This window comes from Pezoporus wallicus, unplaced genomic scaffold, assembly GCF_028554395.1.
Source record: "Pezoporus wallicus isolate ANWC-B61680 ecotype Strahan unplaced genomic scaffold, APGP_CSIRO_Pwel_v1 contig_2, whole genome shotgun sequence".
NCBI classification, from domain to species: domain Eukaryota; kingdom Metazoa; phylum Chordata; class Aves; order Psittaciformes; family Psittacidae; genus Pezoporus; species Pezoporus wallicus.
Window position 1 is genome coordinate 231,519 of NW_026639478.1, and position 18,235 is coordinate 249,753.

The 18,235-nt window shown below is 39.9% G+C and overlaps 1 long non-coding RNA gene across 2 annotated transcripts in view; it reads left to right on the forward strand.

Moving 5' to 3' along the window:
- LOC130602170 (uncharacterized) overlaps positions 1-17,425 on the forward strand; it is a 41,881-nt gene extending 24,456 nt beyond the window's left edge. Inside the window, exons 4-5 of one of the 2 annotated variants that reach the window (XR_008972839.1) lie at positions 15,265-15,354; positions 17,289-17,388. This is a non-coding gene — a long non-coding RNA (uncharacterized LOC130602170). Of the gene's footprint in view, positions 1-15,264; positions 15,355-17,284 lie in introns of both variants that reach the window. The other variant, XR_008972838.1, reaches the window with a different exon arrangement.
- The last annotated feature ends 810 nt before the right edge of the window (positions 17,426-18,235 follow it).

An 18,235-nucleotide genomic window follows, 5' to 3' on the forward strand; every position in this document is an offset into this window, starting at 1 on the left:
TACAAAGCCATGGCAGCTTACCAAATTGAGACCCAAAATGCTGATCTGGTCAAAAGCTAGCAGTGAAAGAAAAGAAATTTTGCTATAGAAGCTTGGACTCAAGCAGAAAAAGGGGAAGGATTTATCTCCTCTAGTCCAAGACATGGAACATCCAATATCTGATCCGAACCAGAATCTGAACCAGCCATTGGCAAGTGAGAGAAGGTCACCTCTAGAAGGATGACTTACCCAACCCTTGGGGAAGTGGTGACCCCACAGCGCTGCTCCTTGGTCCTCAGCAGCTGCAGAGGCAGCTTAGGCTGCTTGCTTTGGTGAAATGGTGAGCTTTCCCATAGCTAACCTGCAGGGAGATTCACTTGTCCCTGGACCCGAGACTGACAGGCTGACTCTCTCTTCTGGAGGAGCAGTAGCTTTATTAGGTTGTAAATCATTAATTTCAGGTCTTGGCCATCCTCAGGGAGCATATAAATTGTCAGTAAATTTTTTTCTATGTTTGTGTAGTGATGTTTTGTCTGTTGTCATAAGCGTTTCAGACGGGAGAGTCTGTACACAGTACATGTGTTGTCATAGCTCTGGGCAGTTTTCTGCCTTCAGGCCCAGCTTATGTCCCTGCACCAGTGTCTGAACAGTTCCATTATGCAACCAAAATGGAGAACATGCCAAGCCCTTTGGCATAGTCCTGCTGACAAAATCCTCCATTCCCAGGAAAGAGAAGGGCATGGCTGTGGCTGGGCTACAATGGCCCGTTCAGGCTCTTTGCTGCATAAGTCTTCGCAGCAATGCTGTCTGCATGAGGAGGAACAGCAAGAATGGCTTATCTCCCTGCAGATCCCAGCCTGCCGTGCATTTCAGGGTGGACAGATGGAAGCCCCATTGGATCTAGCTGTGGAGGGAGAGCAGATTAATTGCTATCTGACACTAGCAGAACGGTACCAATTTCACTTGCCTGGGAAACAGTGTCTGTTCCAAGGCAAAGGAAGAATAACAGTTGTCTGATGCTGTTACTTCTCTTGTTCTCCTGCTTGCAAGAGGAAGAAAGAGGCACGGTACTGCATGGAAGTCTGTTTACCCACTGAGGAGAAATAAAAGCACCTCATCCTGCAGGCACATAATTGTGTTAGTCTGCTTTGCCAATTACCTGTTTTTAAAGCACTTTAAATTAGATTCAACTTCATTCTGTTTCACTTTCTGGTCATATTATTTAGAAACATTATGGAAACACAGACACAATAAAAGTTCTCCGTGGTTAAAAAGAAAAAAAAAAAAGAGGGAAGATGTTTCCATCATCTTTGCTGCTCAACTCTAGCCCCTTTGCTTAGCTTCAAAGGAAACCCCCAGTACTTCTTAGCACCTGTGCCCCTCGTGCCTGCTCTGGGAGTCCAGCAGGTGGATGAAGCTGTCAACATGTTATGGGACCCACTTAGCAGTGAAGGAGGTCTTCAAGTCATAGTTCAAAATGGTGATGAAACTTTAGTAAACATGAAGAGTACGTGAGGCAAGAAGGGGGGTCTGTGGGTCAGTGCCTCTCACTGCTGCTGCTCGCTGAGTGGTGACAACAGCAGGTCTCAGCTGAGATGCTGCAGGAGAAGGTACGTGTTGTCCCTACTGTCTCCAAGGGATAGATGCTGATATGGCAGTGACCGGTTATGTCTGGCAGACGGGGTCCTGGAGTGAGAGTGAAGCTAGTCTCCTATGCAGAATAGATATGAGGCATAGGGCTAATAGCAGACACAGTAAAGACCCAGTTGTGTGAATTTCCTCGTCTCTGAGACCTCTCGGGTCAGCATCTATTGAAAACTGTGTTGGTTATTATTCTGGCTCCCAGGCTCCTTTAATAACCATTTTGAAGACATTGCTTTGCAACAGTAAAATAATATTTGCACGGTGCAGGATAAAATTTGGAACTCTCAGTTCTGCAGACAAACGCTTGTATTTTTTTCAGAGCTTAGACAAAAGCTTGGGAGCCTCTCTGTTTAAATTGATGGATGTGTGCAATTACTCCATTGAAACTTATCTCAATATAAACGTAGTTATACCAAAATAGAATTGGTATAAAACCCAGGTCCCAAATAATTGTCTGAGTCTTGAAATTGTTACACATGGGTACGTAAGCCACACCAGTTTATTTTTACTGTTATCTAATGCAATAAAGTATTTCTTTGAATTTTCTCCTTGTAGAAGCATGTAATGTGCTTTAGTGAAGTTAATCATGTGCAGCCTCAGGTGACTACTGCTTGTATTTCTAGTTTATTTCCTAGCCTTCTTTTCATTCTCCCTTATTAATAGATGTGCTGAGTTTTCAGAGGAAGCTTAACTTTCTAGAAGCCATTTCACTTCAACTAGCTGTGACACATGCCCAGCTGATGGATGTATGGTACTTGTTTTCTCTGCAGACGAGCATCTGATTTCATTGGGAGTCCTCACTGACTCCAATATTGCTGAGACAGCTGCTCATCTTTCTTTTTTTTTTTTTCAGCGAGGAAGCACCATGTACTCACTCTAATTACAAATCCTGTGATCTGGCCATTCTTCAGCTTTTGCAGCCTGCCTAGAACTCTCCCTATGGATGTTTTAAAGATGATCCAGACATGGAGCACCTGATGCCCCCAAAATATTCCACTTCATTTATTGCTTAGTTTTGCACTGATCCCACTTTGGTGTCCTTACTGGGGGCAGAGGGGTAAGAAAGGAGAATGTTATTTGTTTATTTCTATTTTCAATTCAGGAAAAGGGGACTGAGAAAGCAAAACTGTGACTCCCTGGCCACCATGACATGGTTTAGTGGTCGACTCGGCAGTGCTAGGTTAACAGCTGGACTCAGGGATGTTAAAGGTCTTTTCCAACATAAACAATTCTATGATTTCATTCTATATTTTGCTAAGTGGTGGCTCACAGGGTCTGTGCAAATTTACCACTGATTCTGATTATTGTACATAAAAATGTGCACATGCATTCTCTTCAAATACAAGATCTGTCTAGTTATATGGACATGGGTATTGTTATTTCTTTGCTTCTGTTGTTGTCTCTCAGTGGCTACGTAAACATGCCAGCCTGTAAAAGCAGAGCATCCATCACTGGAGAAGGATGACTGGATTTTCACTTGGTCTGTAAGCATGTGGAAGATGTTGGTGTGGAATGAATGTATCTTTGAAGTTATACCTTTAGTATATGATTCCTCTGTAACTCAGGGATTTCTCTGTAAGTCAGCAAAGGTCTTGTCAAGTCAGTTTATATTGTCAGCATTTACTGATATGGCTTTCTCCAATAGGGTTTATTTTCACCTTACAAGGTGACAGCATTTCTTACAATACCTTTTGCTATATGGAAGCCAAAGCCCGTAATAAACAGGATCCTCTTTCATGTTCTTATCTTGTCTTCATCCCCTTGAAATTCGAAGCCATTCATTTGTTGAAACAAGTATGTAGCAGATATTACTCAAAAGTTCTTTTGTTGGTCTTCTCCATAGCAATGTGTTTACTTAGAGCCCAACAAGGTGTGAACTTCGGGGGGGTTGTGCTGATGTGTCCTCTGAGTATTATTTCCATGAGTATTTATTTTCCAGGAGATAGCGCTGACTGCCTACCTAATGATGTGTGGAAAAGCACAACCCAAAGAAAAGACCCACTCAATTAGCTGCAAGATAGAATCATAGAACCATAGAATACCTAGGGTTGGAAAGGACCTTAAGATCATCAAGTTCCAACTCCCCTGCCATGGGCAGGGACACTTCACACTAAACCATGTCACCCAAGGCTCTGTCCAACCTGGCCCTGTCTTTTAAAAATTGCATTGTTCACCACAGAGCCTATATTGATGTATTTTGTTTAAATCTTGGTCATGTGGCTGAACAGTTTGAAAGGTGCATTTCAAAAATAACAAAAAACAAGGGTTGTTTTTTTTTTTTCCGTTCATTTTGGATGACCTCCAGATTCTAGCCTTGGCTGCTGCCATCTCATACTCTTTGTCCCCTGTTGCTGTTGCATCCTGGCAAAATCCTATTCCTTTCTGGCTGATAAAAGCTTCTAATATGTATGAATCTGGGAAAGTTGCTCTTTGATCTGGAAGATTCTGAAATTATGCTGTTTGTCAAGGACTTGAAAACAGCCTTGTGCAGATGCTATGCTCTTTGATCCCTACCTGTTAAGCACACCCAGACACATACAGTTGTAGTTACTCCCTTAAGTAGTCTTATTAAATAAGATTGTGCAATATAAATGAGCAAAATTTAAAGGACTGAGTAAATCCTCATCTCACTGAAGTCTATAGCAAAACTCCTTCTATGGAACAGCAAAACTGCTTTGTTTATTTTAGACCTGGATCTCTGTTTTGACACTTTTGAGTCACAGGGAAGCTTTTTACACTGACATTACTGTATCAAAAGCAAGTACTGTGTCAAAAAAAGTGATGCCTTTGAGTGGTGGGTGACATGATTACTATTTCTACCTCATTATGTGAAGTTCATTTTGAGTTTGCAAAGCATTCCACAAGTCTCAGTTAAATCACACCATAAGGGAAATACCAACGTATGCATTTTAAATGTGCATATACAATGAGTATAATAGTTCATCCAGAGACTACAGAGAAATGCAGCATAGCACTCATAAGCGTCCTCTAAGACTGAAATAAATGGGGGCTGTAAACTGGGATATGTTAACTTTCCCCATTATTGTTTTTGATATCTTTGTATCTGAACTTAGAAGCACCACAGAAATCTGCTAAGCTGGCATTTGCACTTTGTTGCTCTCTGGTAGCATAACAAGCAACAGAAAAGGGGAGTGTTTGAGAATGCTCCCAGATGTTCTGCTTGCTAAAGTACTGCACATGTGCCGGCTGTATTTGGTATTTTTAGATTTCTTCAAGATTCAAAACACTATCAAACCCCAACAGCTTTTTCTCTCTGAATCTTCAATTCATGCTGTGTGGCACTTGTTTGTATTGTGTGATGCCAAAGCAGGGGCTGAATAATCAGATACCCTTGTGCTTTGATATGTTTTGTGAAACTACAGAAGAAAAATTTGGGCTCAGGAATGCATTCTTTAGCTCCTCTGGTAAAATCCTTAGAAAGTAATACTGTCCCTAACCTATTATGGGGTTAAAAAGGAGGAAAAAACCATCTTAGCCAAGTTCATCTTCCTTGTAAGGCACACACAGATTTTGATATTCCCCCTGCCCTGACTGCTCAACACTCCTGTCATGGTTTGAGCACAACTCTCCACTCCGCCACCACTGCCCACTCTGTCTCCTCTCATGATATAAAAATATATAAGATGATAGAAAAATATTATAGTGCTTCTCCTGGGTACCACGAGGTTGAACTAGGAAGCCTGTATACAGCAAGTTCACAGATGACACCTGTATCCTGCTTAGAGCAGGTTCTGAATTTCAGCCGACACTGCTGTTTCTCAGTAAATACGCTAACATAAATGGTTCAAGACTCTGCATCCCTTTTCATACTAATCTTTTGCTTGCTCCCATCCTGCCCCTTCCTCCTTCCTAGGACTTCTTCAGGCTCTTCTTTTCCTCTGACTGTGACACATCTAACCTTCTACCTCAACCGCTTATCTCCAGTATTGTTTCCTATGCTGCTGGCTTTAAATGGCTGATTGGATCACCTTGTTATATGGCTGGTAAATGTGCAGTGCCCCTGAGGGAACAGTTACAGCTTCAGGGAGCCTGCAGTAGTCAAAATGCAAAGTGACAACTGGGAGCTTCAGCAAGCAAGTTCCTCCCTGCCACGCAGACCCCTCTGAATCAGCATGGGAGGTGTTTTCTCTGCTATTTCCAGCTTTGGTGTGAGGAGTCTCCCGAGTTATTTTTATAAGAGATTATTTTGTTTTAGAACCCTGCGTGTCCCTCCTGTACACTCTGTGCTGGCTGTCCGAGGGCTGCCGGGTGACAGACAGGAGGAGGGATAGCAGCCAAGGAGGTGGCATAAGCCAGTGGGACATGTGACCCACATGGAGTCTCTGTCACCGAGCAAGGCATGCCTTGGCAGGCCTGCCTGGTCACTGACCCCATGCTGGCTTCTTGGTAAGATTCCTTTCTGGAAAAGGCTGCTTACGGTACAGGCTATCTGGCTGTTGTGCTTGTCAACTTGCTGCTGACACTACAGCAACTGCTCTTTGCAAGGCAGGTATTCATCTATTTTTCAATGTCTTAGCTAAATGCCAACAGGAGGTTTTTCTGTGCGTGCACCGAGACTGGATTGCTGGTCTGAGCAATGTGCCACTTGTAACACGTCTCATTACATCAGAGTTCATGTGTTCAAATTACTCTAATGGCAAATGTCTAGTACAACAAGGGACCTTAGTCCCCAAGAGAACTACAGGGTCCTAAAATCATAGCAGAATTTACACAGGAAGGAGCCTTCCTAGAGTTCTAGTCCAAGCTCCGGCTCAGTCCAGGGCTAGCTTCAGAGTTAGAGCAGGTTGCTCAGAGCTGCATCCGGCCAAGTACTGATATAAAGAAATTTGAGATTTTAAGAAAAATCTCAGAGATTACACAGCCTCTCTGCATGCATTTTCTCAAAACCGGTGTGCAACTTTTACATATGTCTCAGGTGTTCAGGTAGGAAAGGGTAGGTCATACTTTACTCCTCTGCTTGGAGACTCATGCTGTGCCTCAGCTGCAAGTGCTCACACCAGAAGTTACTCCTGTGACTACAGCAAACGTATGTGGCTAAATTCCAGAGGGTTTTCCTGGAGCTTTTACCACGAAGGTCAGGGGATTATAAAGCTACCAGTTATGAGTGCAGTGTGAAAATATGCCTACGCAACAGAATCTGGCCTAGATTTACCTCTTGGATGCCCACCAGCCTGCTCTGCGAGGATGCAGACACTGGATCTTTCACTTGAATTTTTATGGAGTATGGACATAGTCCAGTCAGTTGCTCCTGTTTCGTCCCTCTACCTGCTCCCTAACACCTGCTTTTGAGACCTCATGGTTTGACTCCTTAGCTCAGGTTCAGTGCTGACTCTTCCATCTTTTCTTGTACCTGCATTTCCACTATAAATTTTAATACTCAATTTCCACCTAATTTTTCAAGAGTTAGGCACTTGTTAGTGGAAAATACATACACATGGGTGCATAAAGCCTTTATGCAGAGTTTCTGAATATAATAAAGTCAATTACTTAACAGAAAATTACAGAAGAATTTACTAGTTCTTTCTTTAAATGCTCCAAAAACATGGTGAGTGATGCCTTTCCTTGGGACCTGGGCAAGGAGCTCAACCATCACGAAGGTAAAACCTCCCATTGCCCCATGATGCTAAACCAAACCTTGAACTGAGAGCTCAGTTTGGAGCCTACCGCAAAATTCCTAACAAACTCTGCAGCTTGTCACGATTAAGGGTCTGGCTTGCAAAAAGACTGGTCTCAAGTACCAGTGGGAATGCACAGCTTTTTAAAGAAGAGAGATTAATTTAGCAAAATTTAGCAAGTCTGAGAAGCATTTGGTAAGCAAGGAATGGGAATGCTGCTCTAATGTAGCAAATAAATGTTCAGCAGTGTTACAGTGCAAATGGTTCACACCCTGATTTGAAGTGAGATGTTTGCACATCTGTAGAATTGCGAATGAATGAGCAGACGAAGAGACATCTCAACACCAGGGAGAACAGAGCAGCGCTGACCAGTGCCATAGCGAAAACAGTGAAGGCAGAGCTCAATGCTAAGTGTGTGTTGTGTGAGAAGAGGCCAAATGCACTGTGGCAAGTGAATTTTCCAGCTGCGGTATGTCTGGAGTATTAGGAAGTGTGGAGACATCCCTTAGCCTGCAGTCCATTTCCTCACATACAGAGAAGCACCACAAGGCACAGAAACAAATACCTTGGCTTTGTGCTCTTTAAATGGGAGTTAACATAAAGGTTCAATCATTTGTATCCTTTGATCAGGAATTGGTATGTAGGGAAAGCTCTGTGTTTCTAGTGGGAATGGGGTGAGTAACCCCAGGTGAGTTGGATCTGCTGTAGTAATCTGCTCCGTGGCTCCTAAAACAAAATTACTAAGAGTCTTCTTTGGTGCAAAACATTTTAGTTGTCATTCATTAATTTGATTTTCTATTCAGAAAAGCAGAGGAGATAAAGCCCTCAACCCCTCACCACTTGCCAAATACACAAAACAATAGCAAACACGGAACATGCATTCTGATTTCACAGGTGATACCTGCAAACACAATCTGAGCCAGACCTCAGACTCTCTTTAAACCTGGCAGAGTTAGTCACCTCAACACAGAGCATGACCCCTCTTATCCTAAGGTAAATATCTATGCTTGGCCAGACGAATCATTCACTAAACCCCAGTTTCTATATCGATTCTATTTCCACTGGTGATAAAGAAGGGACATCCACCCAGCAAGTGGACTCTGCAGATAGTATCAGGAATCCCACTTCTAGTTTCAGAACATTAAAAATTACCTTGTCCCAGTAAGACTTCTGTGAATTAGGGCAAACTGCGGAGTGCAGATCCATAAACGAATCGAAGGAGAAGGAGAGTTTCCCCAGTAATTTTCCAGGCAAGAGTAACCACCGGAGGGAGAGAACATTGAGCCCCACGATGGGATAATTTCGTCCTTCTTAACGAAACAATGGTAATATAATAAAAAGACTTAGAAACGAGAATTTTCAGAAATATTCTTTAAATGAGCTTCATCTATGCAGAACTGACTTTTATTTTCTTCCCCTTGGAAAATATAATAGAAGCAGTATCTGAGGAAGCTTTAAGGAAAGCACAAACAACTCTCAGTGTGGTGTTTTTTTTTCCTCTTGGTAGGTGATCAATTTAAATGTCAAAGGAGACCAATTGGAAAATTCTTTTTATAAAGTTAAATTGAACATATTCAAGTAGAACTTGTTCACTTTATATATTCATGTGTTTTATATTCTGGCATGATTATTTTAAAACATGACTAAAATACAATGAGTTTGATTAAGATGGTTTTAATAAGGAGCACAGAAAATGTGTCTGTATGTAATAATAACGAGTCTCATATTTTACAGTTTAATTTGCTGGGTCAACATCTAATGCTTTTCCCATTAGCATTGGTGTGATTTGATGTGGAAAATAATCCCGTTTCCCAACGAACTTTAGGAGATAACAAATATTTAATGACACCCTACGTAGAAACAATAAATAAATTTGAGTTGTTCTTGGACTCCTGTGGAAAGAGGTTGTGAAAATTTTATAAGTTGGGAATTAATAAATTATAACCTGGCTGTTAAAATGTGAATCACTAAAGACTCCTGACACCCTTTTCCTTTCTCTAATTAGAATTTAAAAATAAATAAATGAACAAATAAACTTGTCATGTTTAGAGGCTAACTTACTTCCCTGCACAAGTTGCTAAAGTAAGAAAAGTTGATGATCATCTAAAGTTTGCATATTTTCATTTACAAATTAGAACTTCTGGAAAGAACATGAGTGAGATAAAGGACCAGCAGGGTAAAATATTACCCATTTATAAAAACATGTTGTAACATACAAAAAAAAATCCTAGATTCTCCAGATTCTTTACGGTGCTGTTATTTGCTGTTATGCTTTACAGAGTATTAAAGTCTTAAGAATTGCCAGTGTAATTTTTATTTAGTAAAGCACAGTTACCTGGAAACGCTTCCATATATGCCTTTATTTATTAACATTTTTAATTCAAATTCAGAATGAGCAGAAATAAACACCATAGTGATGGTACAGGGACATTGGTCAAAACATTGTAGGTACTGAATATTCTGTGGAGCGGAGCTCAGATATTTGTCCAGGAAAAATGGGAAATATGTAAGGGTGTACCTGGCTCTGGTAGCTCCCTGGTTCTTCATAACCTTTCCTCTCTGCTGTGCTCTCCCTGTGCCTATGTGGAAGGGGAAGGTGGCTCTTCCAGCACCATGAGGATTTAGGTATGAACAAAGGGAAAAGAAGTGAAAGCAGCCCCTTATACCTCAGAGCAGACTGAAGGTAGGTTTAAAATGTAACTCAGCCTGCATTTATATCGGGAATGTTTTTTCTGTCTTGTGAACAACCTGGCTTTTTCTGCTGCCCTTGGAGAATCTATACTCAATGAGTAGCAGGCAGAGCCAGTGTGCTGGGAGGGCACTCAGAGGAATGGTGATGCCCATCAAAGTCTTGGTGCTCTCCATAGATGTCTCTGCCTGCCTGTTAACCTCCCAGTGATAGCTTGGCATAGAGAACTTAACTCTCTGGTCTTCTCCCTTCCTAGAGCAATTCAGCAAGATCATAAGGGAATTCCATGAAGGGCAATTTAAGTTTCCTGTCTCTTAAGCATGTATTTATCTCCAGCATGGGGATCTTTTGCTCAGAACAGAGTACCTGTTCTTATACACTAAAATGTCCCTGCTAAATGAAAGCCCATAGTCCTGTCTGCTTGCTTCCACTTTCTCAGTGTTCACTGTATAAGGTGAGATACAAAGCAATGTACTAGTAGACAATGCTAGAGGGTGATTAGGCAGGCCTTGTATCATCCACTTTAAATTATTTCTGTTCTTTTTCATGATCTGGCTAATCCTCATGGCCATTTTATTATCTCTTGTTCCTCTTTTCCTCAGTATTTGTGACTCATGATGTCATCATGTGTAAACAAGATTAGATTGGCTGCCTCTGCTCAGCTGGAATTAGGTTTAGTCTCTTGCTGATCCCACATAGAGAAAACTATTGCATAATTTGATTCGGATAATGACTCCTAGTATTGACTTTTGCTGAAATATCTCTTTTATTCATCTCAATAAGTATCTCTTCCTCCAGATTTTGGCGATTCATCTTACTTTAATTCCCATTTCCAATTTCTACATTTACAAACCAAGGTTCTCTGCTGTTTGGTAATGTTCATTCTCTGGCACTGTTTGTTTGCGGGTAGAGCCAGACAAAGCTCAGTGAGAGCAGCAGTTTCAAAATCAGGGAGTGTCATTATTTTAACTAAAGAATTAGTCTGGATTTTGCAGTCTCATTTTTCACACAGGTTGATGACAACCTTGGAAGCCACATGAAAAACAGGACTTACCTAAAAAAAGAAAAGATGTTACTGCCTGCACTCTTTTCAATAGGTGCTGTGTAGGTGCTAGAGATGGAGTTTACTCCTCTTTTCATGTTTCTGAAATGATTCTCTGTCTGAAGAATGGCTAATTGCCTCATCTAATTGCTATGTCTTTTTCCTTCTCAATAGCATGATACCAAGTACTCATATGTTGTATGCACAGTAGAGTTCCCAGGAATTTCCCCTCCAGGATGTCTGCCATTCCCAAACCTTGATCTGGTTCAGGAACAGCACATTTCCCCCAATGTGGCTCTTCATGAGGCAAAGCATATCCAGGAGCCAGGATGGAAGCTCTAGGCCATCCAGGTGCTCCCTTCACTGCCATTGTCTTCTGTGGTCAGCTGAGCATGGGTTGTGCTTGGGGAAACCTACTCTACAGCTGATCAGAATCAGGCTTTAATTACAAAACCTTATGGTACTTTCTTTGCATGACACACTACTTGAAATGCTGGGTACAAGTCTTCTGGCATTAGACGGCACAAAAGTGGTGCTGTGGACTCAGCTTAGACTTGAGGACAAGATCATGTTCTGATCTCCCCTGGTCCAGTCCGTGTGTCAGTCCTGTGGCCAAGGGGACCATCTGGGACCATGGCATAAAAAGGGACAACTGAATGCAAACAAAATATCAAAATGTTTCCAAAACCTAAAGTTTTTTGACCTCATGCTTGAATCAGGTCTATCCTTTCTGGAGACATGCAATCTATTTTAGCTATGTATTTTTTTAATTAAATTAAAAGAGGAGAAAATATTTTCCCATGGATTTATTCTGATTCTGTTACTGTCTTATTATGGTTCTACGGGTTGTCTATGATTTCACTGGCAAGCTGTATCTGATTACTGTTCAGATCTGGAAAGAGAGGTACTCTGTTATATGTAATAGTAGAGTGGAAAAAATTTAACCTGTCATAGCTGAGCCAATTACCTAAGTAGTGGCTGTTTCTTTCAGTCATATGTTTAGCATATTTTTGTAACATACTGAAGAATTTCCTGCTCTTCCATGCATGAGTGATAGCTTGGAGCAAGTAGTTGAATTAGCATGATTTTCTTTAGAAAACAGATTAGAGACTTCAAACACCTCTTGGTTAACTCAAAATATTTTCACAGGAGAAGGTAAATGAAAATAGATACTTGTTTATTCTCCCAAGACTGTAAATAATTTAGGAAATTAGCAGCTATATTTGTTTTTCCTACTAGAAAATGCAGAAAATCAGAAAAAGAAAAGAAATTAAAAAATTAAAAATTCCGATAAGAAAATAAATTACATTAAAGTTTTAAAAATTCCAATATGAATTAATTTCACATTTGGGGGTGGGGGGAAATTAAGCTGACTCATGATTAACCTGCATTGATTCATTTGTTTTTTTGTCAAAAATGAAAGCTTCATATTACCTTTCACATTTACTGTAAACCCCCTCTTTATTATATACATCTCCCCAGCAAAAATCTGTCTCCCAGTTGGCCACCCATTCTTTGTAAGAGAACTGGGCATACTTGAATTCCCCAGGACATGACTGTAGGAAGACTGGTAGAATGCCATGTTCCTCTGGCTCAGTTCTCACTGATTTTTCTGCCAGTAAAAGTTTTCACACAATGACCTTCCCAGCAGGGAAGGGCTGGCTTGGGCTTGGGCTTGGGCTCCATCAGCCTGGAAAGCCATCTATACTGGTGATCATTTTGACCCCACAGCATCTCAGAAGGATGGTCTAAGACCAATTGAGCCTGTAGTCTCACAGTTTACTATGCTCACACCCCTTTATTGTCCTTATGATCCTAGCATCCACTTTTATGGATACACATCTCTTGAGGTAAGCAGGAAGCCTGAAGCATATAATGGCTCTTGGCAGCTTCATTTCTCAGTAACAATCCAAAGGAAGTTGGAGAAAGACAACTGGAATGGTCCTTAGCACCCAGAATCCCTTTATACTTCTCTTTTGTCACTGTATCCTTAGCTGGTAGGGTGATAAACACATTTGATGGTGTGTTTAAGTTTTAAATTCTGATGTCTATGCCCTTGTTTGTAATGAGTAAGTAGACATACTCCAAAAGTGTTAGCAGCTCTTTTCCCTCAATGACTTATAAAAAGAAGAGAAAAAAGATCTAGCATTTTCTAGAGTGGTTTAGAAAGTAATAGTGCCAACCAAAAAATATGTATATATATATATATATATATATGTATTTAATTTGATTTAAGCCTTATTAGTGTATTTTCAATTTGAGGATTAACTTGTTTCTCACTGGAGTTTTGGTATCACCCTCTTTGCAAAGAGCAGTTAAAAAAATTCATTAGTGGGGATGGTAAACTCTTCTGCCATTTCAGTCAATGTTGTAAGGTAATGTAGCCTGGAGCTTTGCACAGCTTGGCACTTGTTATAAAAGAGGGTATTTCTAATAAGATTTACATTTATTAAGACTACTGTGGCTGCTCCAATCTTGATCTTCTTGAAGTTAAAGGGAGAATTCTTACTGACTTAGGATATGACCCAAACATTTTTCTTTTGAAAAAAAAGCCGTCTTATAGCATCCCTCATTTTACTGGTATAAGAAGTAACTTCAAATCAGCCTTTCTCACATTTTGTTCTTACCTGGATATATAGTGCACATACATTCTCATTAATTCCCACAAACATTTTGCATGGATATTTTGACATGTTACCTCTGTGCAAAGCACATATGATAGAAGATAACAAGTGAAGGTCCTTGTTTTAGAACAAGTATAGGCTTCTCAGCAAATTACTGTTTTCTTTTAGCAGCTGTTCAAGGCTTTGTAACTTTGGATGCCCAATATAAAAGTTTTCCCTGTTAAGCATAACTGCATAGATAAAGCCAAGCTATACAAAAACTAGCCAAACGTAGGCCTATGTCATGATGTGCATTTGTGTTCCTTTCCCTTATCATATAAAATTGTATTTGTCGTATATTATTATGCATTATTCTTTTGTTGTATGTAACTTCTTTGTTGCCTAATGAAGTGATAAATGCTCCATCCCTGGCAGTGTTCAAGGCCAGGCTGGACAGAGCCTTGGGTGACATGGTTTAGTGTGAGGTGTTCCTGCCCACGGCAGGGGGGTTGGAACTAGATGAGCTTAAGGTCTTTCAACCCTAACTATTCTATGATTGTATGATGGGAGAAAGATTTGATCATATGAGGTATCCCTTCTACCATGGCCTCTTACCTCAATATGAAGAACGTATTTGAGGGCTGAATTGCCATCTGAGTTAAACCAGGATATCCCATCCAATTAGAAAAGTACAGTACTAGCAGACATCATTGTTAAAATAAACAGCCACTAAGATGTCCTCTGCCTTACCAAGGCCCTTAGTGTAGTCATTATGTACATTCTTGTTATCTTCATTGATGTCTTTTCCTTTCATGGAGCTATGTTTTCCATTATACCAACTGAGAGCAAATGGCATGTCTTGAATGACTTGGGTTGAAAAGAACTTACTTTGCAATGTTCTTTTGAAGATTTTGCCTTTTTCCAACTATCAGACTCTGCACAAAAGTGCCTGCTATTCTTAAAACTAAAAGACTTTACCTGGTGAATTTACTGACATATTTTTATATTTAGAGAAGATAGTAAGTAAAAGACCCTTCATATCAAGTCAGAGTATTTTTCCTGATGATGTAAATTTATTACAGTTGTGTGAAATGTCTGTTTTCTTAGGGTATTTTCTTAGGAAAAGAGCAGTCAGTAGCTTCATTGCAGCTAAACACTGGATTTTATAGAAGCACGTTATGTATAAATAATTGGTTTAAGTGTCATAAGTCTTTCTGTACGAATGCTTATTTTTCACTCTTAGTAAAACAGCCAGACTGGTATCTGCTCATGAGCCAAGTCACACACTTTTATTTCTATTGTGAACAAGAAAGAGCTTACAAACAAAAATTTAATTCTTTAGCTGAATAAATAGCTTCTTGGCAGCAATTATAAGGGGCTCAAAATACTTATTATGCTTTGATTAGAATTGTAATTCTCACTGAATCATCAACACCTATAGCAAAGACTGGTATTTTTTAATAATGAAAAACTGAATTTTTAGCCTTGAACAGTCATCCACCCTAGACTGCAGAAATGTATCAAATATATAGCTAATGTAAATGAATGTTTTCTGCATTGCTACTATTATTGTATAGTTTAGGGAGAAGAAATATGTTTATAAATGAGAAAGCTGCTTATAGACAATACATAATTCAATACATTTCAGTGTTAAGTTTGTTTCCAAATTAGGGTGATGACATCTTGGGATGCTTTTTGAAAAATTACCCATTTTAGAAAATCTGCTGCATGATATGAGGATGGATAACTTTGGTTATGCAAGTAACTCTTTGATATCCAATTTATTAGTTTAATAAGTTGAACGCTGTTCCTCCTATTTCCTGACTGGATGCGAATATATCCTGGAATAAGAGCTGTCTGTACTAGAAATTCACCTTTTCCCTGGTATAAAACATACTGATTTCAGTAACTTCTGCCAGTGACTGTCTTGAAAGAAGATTCAAGGAAAATAACTGTGACAGGAGCAATAAGCCATCATAACTGTTCTGACCAAATACTTTGAAACAATATTTTAATTCATCCATCCATTCACCTATTCGTGCTAGTTGTGATCCAGTCACCCAACTGAATGCAGGTAAGTTCAGCCTGGCAGATCTAGTCTATTCCTGTGGGCACAGCAACATTCAATAACCCAAACAGGTAGGCAAACTCACAAGGAAATGGTCAAGACTAACACCTGGCTTTCACCATGGCAAATAATAGTGGATGTCCTTTGAAGGCAATGTTTCAAGTTCAGCAAGCTGGCATTTTTCAGCACATTTCTGTCAACTAGCTCCATGGCTGCTGCATCTGAGATGTTGCAGTGTTGTCACAACCTTACTGACAGCTTTTAACAAATATTAAGTCCTGAACCAGTTTGAAAAGTATACAGGAAATCTGCCCCCAACCCCCCCCCCCCCCAAACATTAATTCCTGGTCTCTCTTTTAAAACAACGCTGGATTGACATTAAAAATGCCAGTCCTCATGAGGACACAGTGTTAGACTGTGGCCTCAAGCCATGACCATCATTGGCTATAGAGCAGAGAAGCAGCAGCACGTGTAGACCTGGAAGCTGTGTTATTAAAGGAATCTGATCAGCTGAGCCAATATGTCTCTTGGAGATTCAGAGCAGAACATAGAAGAATGCTCTGTGCCAAATCACTCATTACCTCACACCTACCCAATCTTACCAGACCTCTTTTAGGAAACAACAGAAGCAGCACTGCTACTACCCTTGTGTTTTTACACTTGGGACACTGCACAAAGGCACAGAAGTCCCTGCCCCAATACTTCTTAGAGCTAACAGGGGGTTTGCAACAAGCCCCATGAGATGGAAGGACTCTTTGCATCTCCTCTCTCTCCAGCCCCCACTCTCATGCATGCATACATACATATGAAGAGTCAGGTCTTTATTTAATGGGACTTGAATTTATAGCACACAAGAACAGTGTGGGATCTGTACAGAAAGTGATAATACGGATTTAATTAGTTTGATCTTCCTTTCTGTGCTAAAACTGGGTGTATTTAAATTATTATTGTGGCTTTTCTTCACTATTTGCTTTGTACATATAATAAATAATAATACAGTAATTTTTCAAATGTCTTTACTGGTGTCTATGCAGCAAAATGGGAGTGCTCAGTGGAAGACTAACAACTTTATTGTTATAGTACATTTAATTCCAAACAAATCTGAAATCTAATGACTTTACAAATTTTAATCCCTTCACCCATCTCGGAAACGCCAACACATTTTATACATGGCTGTTATTTAAGAGTTCAGAAAAGCACAAAACAACTAATTGGGGCAGAAATCCATTTAACCTTACCTCGTCAGCCAAAAGTAGCGTAGTCTAGGCTAGCTGCACCAGCTCCTTTTAGTGAAAGGCTAATCTAACTCACTGTTCACCCCCATGATCAGCTGGGCTAACCCAAAGGAAAGGGCAGGAACACACAGTGAGGATCAGAGAAATGTGGGAAGGCTCTTATTCAGAACAAAATAGTTTGGAATTAGGTTAAGACAACTCTAAAAATCTCACCTGGTTCTTATGGCTAGAGAAGACCCTTGTTTCATTTACAGCTGCGTCTTTTCTTTTTCCCCTTATAAATTCCTTGTATTTAACTCTGCAAATTAACGCAAGAAAATACCAGGCAGGTCACCTGAGGAGCATGCTATTTGTAAAAAATAACATTCAGTTCTCTATTTCTTTGCAGATAGGAAGAAGCAAAGATGTATTATCAACGTTATGTTGCAAAAAGAAAGCATGCAAATCAAGGAAAAGTAAAAATGAGATATTCTGAGAAGACCTGAAATTAGCAGAGTTGAAATTAAATTAATCCCTTTGAACCAACGAGCTTTCTGCCTTCCAAATTTGCTCCTATCTATCTCTGGTTCTATACTGTGACAATGGAGAATTTCAGTGACCTGTGTTGCACCTAAAGGATATGCAGCTCTGGAAAAGTATGTGTGGACTTGTTAAGACTCAGCAGTACGCTTGCTCTGCCTGGATAAAACTACTCCAAGGTTACAGGGAAGGAAGAAGGAGTTATTGTTAGGCGTCGCACTAATATTCAATTTATTTCTCTTAGGGAAGACATTGTACTGTCATAACAGAGTAATTACTGTAAATTGAAGAAGCTGATTAAAAATTTCCTAAAGTTTTGGTACAAACATTGACACAAAATAAACTCCCTGAAACTTACAGCAAAGACTATTCAAAGGTACCAGTGGAGAAATTATAGAAAGTACAAGTTTAAAAATAAAGCACCAAGGTAACCTAGGGATTTACTGTGATTTAAAACAGCAAGGGAGTCAGACTTATTCTAGAAAATAGATACCCAATCTGAAAACCTTCTGTAAGAATGAGCTCAATGATAGGCCAATGAAAACAGAACTGAAAAAGAATAAAGAAGAACCAGGTGCACTAAACACAGACATAAATACATATACAGTTTATTTAGTTATACCTGACACAAGGTGTATATTAGCATTTACCTAAAAGCACAGTGTAGAGAAATTATGGGAAAAGATCACTCATTTTCTTTATCTTCATGAAAATATTTGGAGGCATGTATTAGACATAGTTCATTCAGTTATTTGAGGAGACAGACTGCTGGGAGATTAAGCTAAATCTAAATTAAGAACAAAAGGGCTTTTTTTGTTTG